The sequence below is a fragment of the Schistocerca americana genome, chromosome 8 (assembly GCF_021461395.2).
Source record: "Schistocerca americana isolate TAMUIC-IGC-003095 chromosome 8, iqSchAmer2.1, whole genome shotgun sequence".
Taxonomy (NCBI): Eukaryota; Metazoa; Arthropoda; class Insecta; order Orthoptera; family Acrididae; genus Schistocerca; species Schistocerca americana.
Window position 1 is genome coordinate 180,320,132 of NC_060126.1, and position 18,460 is coordinate 180,338,591.

Below are 18,460 nucleotides of genomic sequence, written 5' to 3' on the forward strand. Positions count from 1 at the left end.
GAGAGCATTTGTTGCTATATGTCGACTTAGCGTGTGTATTAAGTACTGAGGTAGAAAGTGCACTGGAAAACAAGATCAGATTGCCATAATAATCTTGTTGGGTATCTTTCCCGTGATGGATTCAAATTCATAATGATCACCTTGCGCTTATGTGATAATGACAATCTAAATACGTCATACAGATACACTAGAGTGAGGCAGTTATTTCTTAGCCTAACACACGGTTGGAGGAAAATGCTTCCCACACGAGAAAAGAAGAAAAACGTTGTAATGATGAAGTAATGGAGCGTTACTTCGATAAACACGGATGCAAGCAGTTTATAAGAGGAAAACCAATACGTTGCGACGAAAACGCTCGGACTGCAGCTACGGTTACAAGGACTGGATAGAGTGCATCGATTGATCCTGGCTTGAGTTTGGGGAAATACTCTTTATCACCTGTTTTTGACAGTTATTTCACATAATTTGTCCTCATTACTGAATCACATCATGAAGAAATCCAATCACTGGGACAATGAAGGGAAACCGGATCACAGAATGCCCCATATTGGACAATAAGAAGGACAACAAATTCCCTCCGGGAATTATTGTGTCAGAAATAACAAGTCTGTAAATGCGGTAGTTGAAGATGGATTGACAGTAGTTTGGTCACAATAGCTTCCAGTTCTACACCCGTAAAGTACTACACACGGTAAAACGATTTTTGCAGAATGAGGAAAAAGCACAGCAGTCAAACAACCGCAAATCATTCACTTTTACAACTACAGCACGGGTGGAATTGATTGGGCTAATCAAAACATAAGCTTCTATTGGCCGTTCATGACTGGGAAAATCTAGTACTTCAGTTTGACAGCGCATTGCACAGATGCTGCCGAACAAAATACACGGCAGTTACATAGGCTTGAAGGTAACGAGAAACAGGATGAACTTCGTCGCTGAATTGTTGCCTCCAACCTGGACACAAATGCTCAGGTTTGCGAGTCTGCAGGGAGGCCATCAAAGATATGCATAGGTACTTCAGAGCTGATGGGCCGAGTGCTCAGAGCCATTTGAACCACTCGTAACGTTGAGCTTGTCGGGACGGGCAGCCTCAGCGTTTGTGCTGTGGACAAGATTTAATTATGTTCGCCTGTGTAGCCGTCTGTGTAGCGAATTGCTTTCGCGGCGTTCACATGTGTTGTTTACTTGGCGTGACCAGTGCAAACCGCCGGTGCGGAATGGGGCGACCACAACTAAGCGATGCAACCCGACAAATAGCTGGCTGGTCAAAAGAATGAGCCGGCCAAGCACTGGAATCGTACTGATCTAATATTTGCGCTACCCGCGGCAAGTATGGATCGGACTGTTTCAGTATATGTTCTCTGATTTTGACATCAGGTACATCGTACACGATCGCATCACGCAATGTCTGAATATAAAGCACCGCAAGCACATTTGAATTTGCATTTTCTTTTCATACCTTCCAAATACTTTGTCCACTCGCGATACGTTTGTTCCGACCGTTTTTTGCAATTAAAGAAGTGATACCTAGCTGCTACCAAATTCACTTGTTGGTCATAATAGTTTGTTAGTGAGTGTATAACACTGTCGTAGGCAAGTTCACTCGGAGTGGCGTTAGGAAAGAGTTTTTGAATTAATCTGAACACAGCACTTCCTACCGTGGATAATAGATACGGAGGTTTCACAGTACCTGGTACATTATGAACGACGACGTGCATCTCAAACTGTGATAACCACTCGAGCCAATCCTCTTCATGGTCACGCAACTGTCGAAAAGGTGGTATAGCCGCTGTAGTAGGCGGTGCTTGTTCTGTCGGGCATGCAGCATTGGCCACGAGATGCTGCACCGTGTTGAGTAACTTGGATATTTGTTGCGATTGGAACTGAAACATCTGCAATAGCTGTATGGCATCTGACGTTTGCGGCTGTGGCGCCTAAGCAGGGGGCGGGACAGGTAAGGGGGAAGGGGGGGGGGGGGGGGTGTCATATTGGAAACACAAATGTAAAAAATTGACAAATACATGCAGAAAGAAATTTTCTGCAACGCCCACCTGAAATCACTGGTTAGGAAATACGACAAGAAACTGTTAAAGCGAAGTAAAGACAAGAGAGAATTAAGGCGCCGCCACAATACACACAAAAATGTTGGTGGCCATGAGGCCCGGCATTGTTTCTAACACCTGGTCGCCAGTTGTGGGATCTTGTTCACTCGTCGCTAACAGCGTGCGTAAGGGATGCTATACAACAATTCAAACAAATAACATCAGTAGTCTTATTTCTATAAAGTAAGTGACAATACTTAACTTTGAAAATAGGTCGGTGTCACAAGCAACATGCAAACGGTAATAGCCTTCGCTATAGACAGAGTCCATAAAAGTAACTGATAAGTATTACAACTAGTTGTCCTTGTAGCACGCTCTGGAATTACGTTCCACTAATGTCCGTACACTGAGACGTTCTGAGCCCAGAGGCTGGCAGGAGCGGCGCATATATTCACTACTTTCAGATGTCGCTCCTGGCACGGCGCGGTCCAATTCCGCACACGATTGGCCGACGTTTTCTCACCACCTTCTGTGGTCTTCCGTTCGCCTTCGTCGTTACGGCGCTTGTGGTTACGCCAGAACAGTAGAAAGCTAGAGGTGGCCGTAAAATGAGTGTATCGATCAAGTGTATGATACTGACAAACCCATCCGTCACGTAGGTGCTAGAAACGAACCATGACGGCGAGTTCTTTACTAAAACTAAAACTGGGAGACTGATCCACACCCCCAGAATCTCTGAAGGTGTTTCACGAAGTAGGTAAATGATTTCCTGTTTGTAGAAAAGGGGACATTCCGTAGAACTACTAGAGTCAGAAGGGGCGTAGAGAAGAAGTGAAATGAGTTAGTAAAGGGCGCAGTCCTGTACCTCTATCACTATCGAAAACAGAAATATAATAATGGAATTCTTTCCCTATAAAGAAATGAATGTCAGAAGAAATTCCAGAAGCGATATTATAACGGTCGAAAATCCAGGATTTGACAACAGGTCAAATGATTACGTCTGCACCAAAGCCATATGTAAACTATCTGAAACTGGTGAGCCGGAGTTCGGAACCATTCCTCTTAATAATAAAGTGAGGAAAGTATACGCATGCATAGACAGTTGAAATGGAACAGAAACCACAAAATTATAAAATCATCGGAGAACGGAACTATACACCAGTACCCATGGCAAAATCAGTGGAGGAAACGGAGGGAGAAGAAGCGAGAGTGTCTCCCCCATGCTTCAACCGTTTTTTCTTCTTCTGTGATGCGGTTCTCTCAGGCTGGATACGTTGTTTACTGCAGCCCTCTAGGAATTGCCAATTCTTGTAGTTCTGTGAGTAGGTAATGCAGAAAAACATTTTGAGACCGAGAGGGAGAGACCTTCTTACCCCTCTCTTCGACAGATAGGGGCTTGCGTAAGGAGATTTATTTGGTAACGACGGGGAGCTCGTGCCCTTGGGAATCAAACGAGTTTTGCTCATCAAGAGGATGTGGCCTGGAGGCCATGACAGAAGGCGCAGGAGCGGTTTCGGAAACTGAGACAACCGTAGAAGTATCCGACAGAACCGGCGGAGACGAATGCGGTCCCAAAACAAATTCCTTAACAGACGGCGTCAACGAGGCGGACTATATGATGAGAAAATCGCCAGATAACTTATCAGTAACAACCTTATCAGGTGCTGAAGCACCCATGCCTCCCTCGTTCACAAAGGTTCCTCCAATGCAGGGCTATCCGTAGGGCGAGGGAAAGCACAAGCCTGCAAAACTGCATCATCGTCTTTTGTTCTGCAACGCTTGTTGTGAACATCTGAAGGCAGCACTGCAGGAGTGACGGGGAAAATCACTAGCATTAGATCTCGAAGATCCACTTTGATCCCCAATAAGCAGGTTAGGCTCAGCTGTGGCATCCTGTGGGAGAAGATCCGCTAAAGTCAGTTTTTACGCTGTTTGTAAGCAGATTTTAATAACACCATACGATGAGGACAACCTGTACAGAGGTAGCCGCTTTGATAAAGCCAGTTCCTTCTTGGCCGGTATAAGGAATATGAAACTGATAACCACATACCAACAACTTGGAGGGAATATTTTTTTTAATCATCGTTTCTACCGACCGAAAACCACTGTCATCTCTGATTGGTGATGAGGAGACCAGTGTTCCCTCCGACTATGTCGTTTATCCCCGTAAGGGAGTAGAATGGACGTCAGAAAACCGTCTCTACCTCGGGCGGAAGATAAGAACCTTAATATTTGTATAGACTATTTCTGAATTCGCCAAACGAATCATGTGGAACCATCACTATGAGTAATGGGGAACTGAGTGCCGTGAGGTAATAGTATACTGTCAACATGAAGCGGGTCAAGAAATTTAACAAAAAACACACGTAATTCCTAATCAGACTGCGCAGTATGCACTTGATATACATAATATCCTTGATCTCGTTCACCAACCAGTCATTTACCTCTAAAAAGCCAGGCTGCACATGCCTCATGGATTTATCAAAAATGAAGCTGACTGTACCTCTACGTGGAACAGACGTGAGCAGCACGTTGGACATCGCTCTGCGAGACAATGACGCGTCAGGAAGGGACGCGCATAAACCAGCCACTACACTACATTCTGAAATGGTATGGGCACGAGGACTCACGTCACACTGAACAGAAACAAGTAAGACACGTGGCGCTAACTGTTTGCTGTCCTTAGGTTAGTTAGCTTTAAGTAGTTCTAAGTTCTAGGAGACTGATGACCATAGATGTTAAGTCACATAGTGCTCAGAGCCATTTGAACCAGCCAACCTACTACTCCGGTGCGTGGAGTGGTGGTGTGGCGATAATCACCAGGAAGATGTTCTAACCACCATGCCACGCTGGTACAGTGGTTTTGCATAACTGCACAGACAGTGCCTCCATTTCTGTTGACAATACCGTGCTCTAAAAGGCATCTAAATTACGTGAGAAACTTTGACCATCATTTTCTCAGAAATGGTCAACTAACTACAGATAAGCTCAGACACGTACTCACTTATTTTGAGTGTTTTTCGATTGAACAATGTTTCCGAGAAATCGGGTTATGGCACATGCGGCGTCCTCATGGGTAGTTATACTCTGATGTTGGTTGCTCATATCTGACGCACTACCATGTGTATGAAGCTCCATAAACGCTTTGTTATATTCATTTTGTTTATGTATTTCTAAGCTTCTGTCAAATTTGTTACTTGGTAATTACTTAAAAAGAAAATGTGTTCCTTATACGCTTGTAACATTTCTTCAGATATTCCGAAGATGAGATAACCCGAAACGTGTCAATTGAGGCGAGTAGCTGAGAATCAAGTGACTATAATTTTTCCCCAGCGAAATAACAGCGGTGTATAAAAATTCAAACATTAGTTTCTGTAGCGACAGAGGGACGGTCACTATGATAGCTCTTGGTAACTTTGGGTAGGGGCTGTGGATATTATACGCAAAAGAACATCTGATGAATATGTTGGTGGGCACATACGTGGTATGTAGGTGTTTCAAGATGAATGGGACGCTATCGTTGAATTGTAGAAGTGGATTGATGCCTAAACTGGTGTAGAAATAGTAGGTAATTGTTGGAAAGGGACCAGTTCATAGTCCAGCCTGTGAAGACAATTGACATTACCGAGGGAAAGTATATGGAGTGTTAGGATATGATGGAATGATGGATGTAGGTGAAGGTGCTCTCGGTATATGAGGTATGAGATGTTAATCACGAAATGGCACTGGTTTCCAGTGGGAAAAGGTAGTCGGATACGGAAATCAAGGCGGGGTGCATGTCATTCCAGAATTCTGAATGAGTTGTCATTCCTTGGGAACAGCGTAAATCCATGCTACGTTGAAATAAGTTATTATGGGCAAGTTAAGATTTTTGTATATTTACGATACGTAATATTTTCATTCACTTAACAGATATTAATATTTTAGCTCCTGGAGTGGGCTGGTAGAGGCAAAGTTCCCGCTCTTTTAGCAATCTTTTCAGTATGGACCGATTTCGTGTCTTTATACGTGTAAAGTAAGATTTAGGTAAATAAGTCACCAGGAAATGCCAGGTTATTTCCTAGCACGTTCATGTTTATTCTTCAGTGCCTTAGCGTGTCGGGTACAAGGCAAGTGAATCATGAACAGAGAATTTCGCAGTTTATAGCCGCACCGCTTCAGAGGGCTAACGGAGGGGACAGTGGAGGAGGCATCGGGGTGGAACAAGTTGGCAGAGTCTGCAGAACACGGGCGGCGCGTATTGTGCTGTGATTTATAGCCTGCAGAGGAGGCGTAATCGCGGGCGGCGAGCAGGTAGGGGGGCTGGAAGGAGCGCACGCATCTTCACGTCGCCCCGGGCCGGGACCACCACCTCAGAAAAATCTGCATGCAAATAGCACGCGAGCGGCGTTATAGGTAAGCGCAATCACGCCTGGTGTTTCCTCCAGAAGAGTTAAACGTTGGACCAAGCGAGAATAAAGGAAAACGTCAGACACAGAGTGAGTTCAAATTATCCACAGGAGTCAGTACAGAAGCATTGACTAGTTGGTCATCGGAACGGTACTGAAATTATTATAACGTGCAGTGACGGGAAGAGATACTGAGGATCAGTCATTAGGTCCACTGACACGATGGCGAACATCAGATCAGTAACAGCAGTTCCTAGTCATTTGAGTCTCTTGCGGTACTTTTTCTTCTTCATCAATCTTCTGACTGGTTTCATGGGGCCTGCCGCGAATTTCTCTCTTGCCCCAGTTTCAACCTAACGCCTTGAATTATTTGTCGGGTATATTCCAATCTCTTGCTTTCCGTTAAAGTTTTTGGTATTTACGTCTTCCCACAGTGCCATGAAACTAATAACGTGATCTTTTATCACACGACCTACTACCCAGTCCCTTATTATCAGCGCTTTCTACATAGCTGTTTCTCTTAATTTATTATCCTATCAGTTTAACTAATTTTCAAAATCCTTGAACAGCATTACTTCGTAAATTCATCGATCCCATGCTTTTACGTTTTTCTAAAAGGCTGTGATGCACTTCTGTGATTGGCATGTGCATTCACAGAAATTTCTATCTCAAACTAAGATCAGTGTTTGATACTAGTGAAAAGCATCTGACGGTTATCATGAAATTATTATATTTGGTGATTAACTTGGCTTCACCTAGTTCAGTCGATAGCTTTCCTGTTATTTTCTTGTCGTATTTCCATTCCTCTGGGCTTGATTGCTTAGGAAACAAACTTCATTAACATTACTAACCTTTTATCCCACGGCTTCACCCAAGAATGCGTTCGACATATATAATAAACACATCGCCTCCTTCCTCTCGCTCTGGCTACCTCTTCCCCTCTCTGTCTGTTCACCTTATCATACCATCTCCATCTGTCTGTCTCCTCCTCCTCACTCCTTCTGTCTCTTCATCTTCTCCCCTCCCTCTTTTTGCCCGTATCCTTCCTCCCATCTCCCACTGATCCTATCACCCTCTCCTTCTCTCTTTCCACCTCTGCTTCCCTCTTTCTATCGCACATGCCCACTGCCCCTCTATGCCTTCCACTTGCTTCATGCATCCTCCCTATCTCCACTCTCACTGTCCATTTCTCTTTGCCCTCACTTTGCACATTTCCATGACAGTCTGCCTACAACCATGCTCATTGGCATTTGTGGCGCCTGAAATACAGTTCAATAAAACAGGCCAACACTACTCTCACAACAGATGTGTAAGTCAAGTAAGGCTACACGTGTACTTGGCCCTGATGTACAGGCCCCCATGCAAATTAGGTTGACAAAGCAAGTCAACATAACATGCCTATTATGCAGTGCAACTTACTTCCAGGGACCAGAAAACTGTTTCTTGCGCCTGACACATAGGCTGCCTTACAAATCAGGTTCATTTGGCAGCCCAATACTGTTCCCATTCAAAGCGTCTGTCATGTAAGGCAGCCTTCACACCACAGGCTGGAAATATCCCGTTTTGCCCATATCTCCACTGCTATTGCTGCTAGGAAGTTATGAACCGCACAGTGCTGATACGCATGACACCTGCTGTTTTTTACCAAATTTGATTGAAATCTATCCAGGGACTTTGTAGGTTCCCAACATGCAGACATACATACACTGTGCTTTATATTCATAACAGATATCCCTGTAGTTCATATCAGTATTGTATGTTACCATTTGTCCACAACCCAATCGTTGTTGGCTCTGTGATGTATGAATTTGTGGCTGGCTGAAAGTTTCAAAGGTCCTAGGCTGATTCTCTGTGACCAGTACAAATCTGTCGATGCCTGACTGCTTAAAAGAATATTCTGGTACCACTTTTGTGAACTTACGTGGCTTTCAGTCTTAGCTGGGAATCCATTGATCTCTGATCGACTTCTGGTTATTTACAGGGTCGTTTCTAATTTGTAATTTATGTCAGTATTTTTCTTACATTCAGAACGTAAATGCTGTAGCTCTGGGAAGAATAGTCTTGAAGTTGCATTACATTTGATTTAAAATAGATTTGAATATAAGAAATGATTAACTATACTAACATAAACCATAGTTTGAAATAATGCATGGATTTCTGCCTTTTCTTGTACAAATATTTATGTCACAATCTATACTTTTTTAATCAATGTATCTTATTGAAAACCTGTCTTCGGTGCAAGTGTGTCTTGGGTTTTGGAAACTAAGTGGAGTCGGCATGTCTGCAACGAACTGTGGGGAAGGAACTGTGGTAACTTGCTTGTATCTTGGGATTACTTCATTTTTCGGATGCGAACTGTTGTTGTATGATACAGAACAATGTTTCATTTCACTGTTTTTATGGTAAATGCGGAATGTATCGTTTATGACAAAAGTATAGGAAAAGTTTTTTCTTGGATTGAATAAAAAGCCTGCGTTTTATTCAAGCAACTGATAAAAACCCGGACCAATACTAAGCCCAAATCAGCGGAAGGAGTCACGCTCGAGGAAACGCCGCTGAAGTTACGTATCTGCAGTCATTTACTGAGTATATTTCAATCTAGCCTTATTCGAAGAGAGATATAGATGCTGACTGCTCTAGAATGCCTCCATTAAATAACTATTCTCACTAATATCTTTGTGGGTGCTGGCTACATTTCGAAGTGCATGTGCTGTCGTAGAATCAAAGTACTTTTCTTGGTTCTCGTCGCAGAAGCGTAGGAATTTCCGTTGAATTATAGCTTTCAAAATCGGCTACTAGAGTGACCGGCGGAGATAACAGTCTTGTCCCTCTCTTTTCGTCTCTTGATTGGTCAATTAGACAACCGCATGAACTGTGGAATTTTCCACCAAACTCCTGTTAAAATTTCGGACGATACGCTGGTGGAAGACTTGAGAAATGGAAGCTGGCATTTTTAGCATCCTTCCGCCTATGCGAAATTTGGTATCTTGTCATTTTTGCGACGTCTGGCCGCCCGCCTTCCCCCACTCAGTGATGTTGTACCAGGTCGCAGCGTCTGGGAAATTTCTGAAAGTTACTGACCTTTTGGTCGTGGTCCGACCGTGAGGTGAGTATCATGTACTGCTTATAAGCGCAATTTTGATAAACAGTTTGGTTGAGATTCCAATTGGATGATTCGTTTTATAATGTATTTAATCTGTGCAGCAATTACATTCACTTGTCAAAGGAATTACGAGGCAAAATTTTCCGTATGTAAACTTTGTAGGTTTTTCACCTTACCTTTGGAAGGACGACTTCCTTTCATTATCAAACTTGAGCATAACGAACGGTCAAAAGCCTGGACTGATGGCAGGCACTCGCTATCGTTAGGAATTATTAAGATTTTCTTTGATTGGAGAACTCATCTATTAGTGACAAACTGTCCCAGGTAAAGTGAGTGTTTGAGATTTAATGAGTTCACAAGAGGAACCACGCCCCATCCATCCTATGGCAAAGCGAGAGATATCATACTGAACAGAGCAGTTGTGATGGCATCAAAATTTGTACTGAGAGCATGTCTGTTGAGGACATTTTCTTAATATTTAAATCTATTGAATTTCTCCAAATGACACGTTTATTTCATTACTAGTATCTAGTATATTCTACAACAACCCAACGGAACAGTCGGTGAACGTAATTAATGTTTCTGTGACAAAGATCGTGCTACTGAAAGATTTTTACTATTAATACAACGGAGACTATAAATGGTGCTACTTCAAGCCAGGACCAGTGAAACAAGATGAACCAAGTGCAAAGAAGTGGAGAAACTTGAGCTGTAGGTATATACAAATGCCCTGGGAGAATTAAAGAAAAGTAAGAACAAGATATATTCATGTGTTCACGTTCAAAATTAAAACGTGAAACGTGACATAATGACAATAAAGTACACAATGATGCAATGTTTAAAATTTGTAGAACTCGAAATCGTCTTCTATCATAAATTCCTTCTTCTTTATTTGATGAGCAGTTTCAATTTATTTGCTAATCATCAGATGTGTCGTTGCAATTACGTCACATTTTATCAGCCTGGAGTCATTAAATTGAAAGTTGTGACTGCTGTGTTCCATATCTAACTAGAGGAGCGCAATTGCCGTGTTCATTATAAAACAAATTTTTATCATACAGAACGAGCGAGTACAATGCTCGTTCTTTTATCTGAATTCCTAATACAACTAACAGTTGTTTGGCCATTGTACACAACGAAATCACCGCCACATTGAAAACAAAGAAGTTGGGAACACAAGAAGTTATATTTGTTATTTATGGGTCGCTTAAGTATGAAAAAATCGTAGGATATCAGTCACGAATGATAGCCTGTTTTGTCCTCTGTAGCTCCTGGCCCCGTAGCTTTTGAAAACGAGACTAACTACAAATCAGGTGACTTTTGTGAAACTAACAGTAGGGATCTCCTGCGAGCAGCGGCAGCCAGATTTAAGGCTGTCCATCCTGTGGCCGTCACCGTGCACCTTGCTTCGCTGGCTAATGGCAGAAATCTTATTACTTCAGGGCCTATCGAAATTTCTCCTCTATTGTCATGTTAAGAGGTACATTGGGACGAATGAGAGTACTATCTACTTGAATGTCAAATTTAACTCTGCTACAACATATATATGTTTACTGGTTAACAATTTCTGTATTGTTCAGTGTCTGTAATGTAAGATGCTTGAGACTTGCATGCATTACTATATAGACACCGAACAATGCAGACATTTCAAACATATATATATTTCATGCCTCAGCAAACAACGAGAGTAATAATGCCTCTCCCTGTGCAGGAGCCACAGGAATACGTGGGAGCATGGGATGTAGAGACGGTGGCATTCAGAAGTTACGATCGGCCTGGCAGGTGTGCACGGACAGCCAAAGAGATAAAGGCAACAGCTCGCTTTAAGAAAGAAATTCGGATTCGAGTTCCGGTCTGGCAAAAATTTCCGCTGTCACTGATCCTATGCACATGGGGTATATAATCGTATTGGCAATACATTTCATTGATGTATGTTTGTTCTTACATCGAATCAAAGAGCCGAAATACGGTAGCGAGTGATCTTCATAGAACGAGTCAGCCAAAATTTGACTAACACGTATCATCATGACAAGTATCTGAAGGAATCAAAAGTGCGTTGAAGATTAGAAAACAGTGTGGGAGTGGAGCGACACCCAATGGCCAAACCTCTACACTTCCTTCCGTCACAGCTACAAGCGTAGTATCCTGACAGTGTCCCTACTCTACAGGTCATTTTGTTTTTGATAGGTTTATTGCGATTTTAACCTTTTGACTGTGCCTATCTTGGCTAAGAGCTATGTACTATATATGTTTTTTAGATTTCGAATACAAGCATGCCTTTAATGTTCAAATGGTTCAAATTGCTTTAAGCAATTATGGGATTTAACATCTGCGGTCATCAGTCCCTCAGACTTAGAGCTACTTAAATCTGACAAACATAAGGACATCACGCACATCCATGCCTGAGGCAGGATTCGAACTTGCGACCGTAGTAGCAGTGCGGTCCCGGACTGAAGCGCCTAGAACCGCTCGCCCAGAGCGACCGCCACCGTTAATGTGTTGCTTCAGACTACTTCTACCGAATAACCGCTACAGTGGTTCGCGGGAATCGCGTCGGGAAATGATGTAAAACCGGTACAGTGTTTCAACGGGACAAATGCTCTTCATCTTCTGTTGTTTACTGACCTTTACTGCAGTGGCTCTTGAGGTTTGCTCAGAATACAGACCGTTAAATAAAAAATAAGTCAAGGTAAGCACAAGACAGCTTTGCTCCTATGAGTTGTAGTGAATTCACCAGAGGTAATCGTGTGAAGAAAGTGACCACATCGAAACTCATTACTACTTCATCCGATTCGAGATACCAATTCTTCAGTTGGTACATAAAATTGTATGAGTTCGGTAAATACACATTTTCCTACCAGAGGGCTTAGTAGAGAAGCCAGATGTTTTTCTAGATAATATGTTACTGCTGCTAGATTGCTCACAATGCGTTCAGGAAACTACAAATCAAATATGTCTTCGCTTTCCAGTTTGAACAGATGCTGTGTCATGCTGAAGATAACGTAGGTCACATGTCAGTGAGGGAAATCAGACATTGGCTAGTCATGTTACACTGTTAAAGATTGATTTGCTGAGCATAGACTTCGCAACAGATCAGGTCAGCCAGAAAAGTCTGCTGTGGCTGAATACTGTCTTGACACACGGGACATAGGATAGACTATGGAGAGACAAATATCCTTTCATCCGCCTTCACGTACTGGGACTCCATCGTTAAAAAAAGCAGTCGGATTAAGTGTAAGTGATAACAGAGATATGTGATTTCAACTTAGCATGGGATGGGAAACCGTGCCGGCCGGAGTGGCCGAGCGGTTCTAGGCGCTACAGTCTGGAGCCGCACGACCGCTACGGTCACAGGTTCGAATCCTGCCTCGGGCATGGATATGTGTGATGTCCTTAGGTTAGTTAGGTTTAAATAGTTCTAAGTTCTAGGGGACTGATGACCTCAAAAGTTAAGTCTCATAGTTCTCAGAGCCATTTGGGAAACCGTAATCATGGTAATAAGACCTTGTCGGCCCCAGATGAGCGAATCTAGTGAGTCAACACAGGCGGAGAGTCGGAAACTGGACAATTACACGCTATCCTTGCTAGATTTGCGACAGCATGACCTCCGTGTACCACTGAAGAATGCCTCTTATTGTCCATATAGATAGAAAATTTTCATGAAAAGGAAAGAAATAAATTCCTTACTTTTTAAAGAGATTCATAAAACAGTTTCAATATTAATTTGTGACCAAACAATGACGTTTTCTAACACGAAGAAAGTAATCTATATTGCTGTAGCTCGTTTTTATGTAGGTTGATCGACGAGATGCTGTTAAAAGATTTCGAAAGATATAATGTAAGGAAATTTCCATGGCACACTGCATTCAGTGTACATAAATTTTACTTATTTTATTTTATTTATGTTCTTCATAGACGCCAATCGTAATCCATTTCTAATCACCTCTTTTCTTTATTCCAGTTGTAAAAGGAACTCCCTTTGGCACTCGGAAATCAGCGAAGATATTGTGGGAATGTTTCGATATAGGGTAATTCACCGAAGACTCCAAACGTTCTACAGTATTGCTAAAGTAGCAATAAACTTATATCATAGCCACCATCAGCAGTTTTACGTCAATTTCTGGAGAAAGGCATTATGTTACTCAACTGTATGCATCACGTAACTCCCAAATGTTCCCTAATGTAATCTAAATGTCATCGATTAGGTCGACTCGTCAGTCTTTACTTCCGCTATTTATTTATACTGTTTCTCAGGTTATGTGTGTAGCGACGCATATTCAAGCTAGGGCCCGATGCCGAATTTCAGGCACTTCCTGACACCCATCGGCTCAGCATCTACGCCATGCCAGCGGCTCTGCAACTACGACCCGGGTGCTGGGGCGATAACCGATGCTTCCAGACGCTTCCGCAGAGATTGGCAGGCCGCATACGTGATCTCAGCCACAACAAGAGATGTCTTGTATATAAAAGCTGGCCATCCAATCTTACTGGGTATGTCGCGGAACCTGGGCTTCGAATCTACTTCTGCTTCGTGTGTCTTACACCATGAGGCTGACAAGCTTCTTCGCTCTCCCAATGGACTGCCAACGGCGTACCAGCTGCAGCTTGGATGGGTTGGTGGTTGTCATATAACCTTCGAGCCACTGGAGCCAAGCAACGCCAAGGTGGGATCTTGAGAAACCACATGCTACCGCCAGATCCACATGCTTTTGCATCATCAGCTATGAAATCATGGGCAGTCACCTACGAGACAATGAAGCTGGACGATGCGCTGGTAGCAATGTCGATGCCTAGCAGTATTGACGAAAAGTGGTGACTCCTGCACGGCATTGACAGCAAATCCCCTCCAGAGGGTCACCGTCCACCGCCACTGCCTGTCTTCTGTGGCCACTGTATCAACACCTGCGCAACTTAGGAGTCAATTAATTACAAATGGTTCAAATGGCTCTGAGTACTATGGGACTCAACTGCTGAGGTCATTAGTCCCATAGAACTCAGAACTAGTTAAACCTAATTAACCTGAGGACATCACAAACATCCATGCCCGAGGCAGGATTCGTACCTGCGACCGTAGCGGTCTTGCGGTTCCAGACTGCAGCGCCTTTAACCGCACGGCCGCTTCGACCGTCAATTAATTACATTGTACAATACAATTGAGGAGTCACTTTTTTGAAACCCTGTATGTGTCTCCCACTGCGACTCACTAGTTACAAATGTGGCTCATTGGTACCAACAGCCTTCATCTGTAATGGTGGTGTACAGTGGGTAACGATGTTATATTGGCACCAAATTGCATCACAGCTATTGTGAGGGTGGTATAGCGAACCCAGGACTCCAGATGGCAGAGCTGAATACGGGACCCACCATGCCGTATTTCGTCAGGAGGCCAAGAAAGTTCAAGAGCGTCAAGGGGCAGTGCAGATTGATACAGCGGTATTCGGTAACATACGTTTATTCAGATAATTTTCAGTGCATAGTGTTGGCGTGCCACCTGCGCACTGTCCCACGAGTCCAGCTGGCTCAGCAGACCCTTGGTACGCCAACGCCACTGCTGCTTTCATCAAGGCTGCCCCACTGGAAGTCGGCCGTGCTCTCCCAGTCGCCGCCGGCAGATGCCTTGCGACTTGCACTGCGCTGCTGACGCGATTCCGGGGACTGCTACAATCCCTGGTCCTCGTCACCCTCCGCCCTGTTTGGCCTGCTCTATCCGACCATGGGATGAAAGTGGGTGTACTGGTCACCCATGGCCCTCAGGCCGTCACTGCTCACAGGGCAGGACCAGACACGAACCTGCGTCCTCCTGGATGCTGTGCTGCAACTTGCTGCTAGTGGTGCTTGCCAGAGGGCAACTCCTGCCACCGTCTCTGGCGATGTTGCAGCGATGCTGCACCTCCCGCAGTGTATGTCTCGCCTGGAGCCCAGTACGCCAGGTGGGAAGTGAATGTGGCCCATAGACTCGAGTGGAACCAAGCCCCTCCTAGACCCACTGCAAACCATTCATTGTCACTGACCTCTTTCAGGCAGACTGTGTGATCTCCAAGTTCCAGGCTGCCGTTCTGTCTCACCCCTGTGTTGCGTCCCCGGAGGTGGAATATAGCCTGAACAAGTACATAGAAAACAGAATACAAGTTTATGCAGAATACTTATAACATTGCTGCCAGACTGGCCCCTATAAGAAAAGACCAGCACAGAACCGTCCCGACAGTCGACTGAACTGGCACACTCTATCCTAATCTAAAATTATCCATCTATTTATATCAGTTTTTCCCTCACTTCTGATGTAGCGTCAGAGAGAGACAGAAACTATGGCACAGATAAATTCCCACATGTCAGCTACACACAAATCGCCACTCTAGGATTTGGCCTAGTGCCTCGCCTCATACATTGCAATCACTTAAAGTAACGCTGCAGTTTTCTGCCTCATTGTTGCTCCACTCAAAACAAATTGTGCATGCAGTACTGCCGTCGCAGCTCCGCACCCGCGACTGCCATGTTTACCCTGCCTGGCCCACTGGCTGTTGACTGTTACCACACTCGGCCAGTGGCCCCAGACTCCATCGCCCAAACGCGCCTTCATTGAATTTTGACAAAATATCGCTTTCGTTCGACTAGGACTAATACTAGTACAGCACAGCTCTACCCAACGCTATGGTGAAACTGTAACACGATGGCACCCACTCTTATCTTCATTTCACCCGTTCTTTCTACGCCTCTGCCAAGGAGGTGAGAGCTCTGATGCCCAGAGGTGAAATCACGCCGTTTTCTTAAGGCTGGCGGAGGAAAACGTTCCAGACATACTGCAACTTAGACTCAACACGTGTAGGTCTTCGTATGTTGTATAAATGGAGTCACTGAAACCACACCTTCTCTTGGGGCGTTTACTTACATACATGTCTCGGTTGTAAATGGCGTTTTGCAGTGTGGTATGCAACAGAACGATATTCGTAACAGTCTCTGATACTGCTGGCGCTCCCACACGATTCAGCCTTTTGCTAAGAACAATGTGGTGTTGTAACCAGATTGAACATTATCTGTTTCATTTGGAGATTAATGTGACCACAATCTTTCCTCTGGTATACATGCTGGAACCACTAGTGACCATTCAAAACCATTAGACGAAAGGAGCAAAAGTTCATTAAGCTTTTTCGGATCTCCTGTTTCAAACCACTCTGTGCCATGATCATGGGAGAGATAGGGGCAGGGGAGTGCAACGTGGATATGTCTGTGATTAAAATGGCATAGGGTTCCTGTAAGTCCCCCCAGTTAGGCAACATCCTTCGTGTCACCTGTGTACCTTCGTTGAGCACATCAAAAATGTACCTGTACTGAAACCACCGACTCTTAGATCTCTAGGCGCCTGTGGGCAGCCAACCCCTGGATGTGCTGCTGTTATACCGCCTCCTTGCAGGCGGGAAGTACCTCGTTACCAGCCTGCAGACGCATAGAGATTAATGAAACGTTAATCTCTGTACAAGTAAATTTTTAACGAGTTCAACAAAGGTGTAAGGATGACACCAAGGGCGTTGGAAAATGGAGGTCTCAGATGGACCCATTGCAGTTTTATGACTGAAAATTCATAAACGTCCTTTGCTGCTTCGAACAACAATAAAATTTCGTGGAATGCTTTCGAAAGGTACCTGGTGGCTTCACCCTGTACATCAGAGTAAAATCTGACCTTGCGCTATACTACAAACGGGTCAGATAACGTTTAATGGGTTTGCACCACCATAACGTCCTTAGAGAAGGTTTGCACTGTGCGGAAGTGTCAGCAGAGGCAAGGATTGTTAAGAACGTCGCTATGCCGCATATAGCTTTCGACTGCCATATGTGTATAAATGAAAGCCCTGAGAACTTTTCGAGTCCACCGTGTGTCCGTAATATTTTCCTCAACCACAAATATGAAATCCATCTGATTCCAACAATGGACATCGCAGTTCTTTCACAGAGGCGTAAAAAGATGGTGCGAAGACGAGGTGACACGTGAGGTGGCACTGGGAAAAATGTGTTGCAGTCTGTTGCCATCGTGACGTTACAGTTGACGTGAACTTCTGAGCTCTGGCATCTTTTCACATGTGTCGACTTCTTTCTGTATGAAGTGTCGCCGAGCCAGAGCGTGTTATCACAGGGCCCCACGCTTTTCCACCAGTGCAGAAGAAGGTTGCACGCACCTTTGAGCCGAATTTCATTCTTCTGCGTCGCATTGCGAGACAAGTACGAGTTGTCCAAAAAGTGATCTGTTGACTGTGTTACACAGTGTACATCTCACGTGTGCCTACCTCCATCATCCATATTTACTCTGCATACCCACCACCAAGACACTGAACCATAACCATCTACACATACATAATAGGAACCAAGCAAGTCAAAGTTAATTAGTCTTCCGTTTGTATTAGAATTCATAAAATAGCTTCAATGGTCCACGCACAGTCAGTCTGCCTAACTGTATTTACCTCCCACCTCATTTTTATTATCAGTTCGGTGTTACTAAAATCTCACAATCCAGTCTGCTTACTGATTCATTTGAATGTTTTCCCAATATTGAGGAACCCTCAGTTTTAGAATATTTTTCTTTTCTTTGAAATCTGATGTCTCACTGCCATAGACCGCAACTGGTTGTTTTACTGCAGAGAAACATGGGTCTTTCTCAGCTCTTTTGTTAAGGTTTCCGTTAATTGCTATTATCGTTTTCGCGTATGTCGTTCTGAAACCGGACATCTTAAATTGCATAGCTTATAGTTTAGGAAAATCGCCAGCGGATGAAGATCCGATTACTTAGCTGACAGATAGGTCCGCCGTCCCCCAGTTCAACAGCGATATTCGCCTACTATCGACATAGGGGCTCAACTGGGCTGCAGCAAATGTGTATCCCGGAACGCCCACCTCTGCTGCTGCAGGCTGTGTCGACGGGAACACGCTTTGTGCTGCCG

General features: G+C 44.1%; 1 protein-coding gene across 1 annotated transcript in view; it reads left to right on the plus strand.

The window, feature by feature from the left end:
* LOC124545655 overlaps nt 1–18,460 on the plus strand; it is a 173,093-nt gene that overhangs the window by 88,227 nt on the left and 66,406 nt on the right. The window lies entirely within an intron of this gene.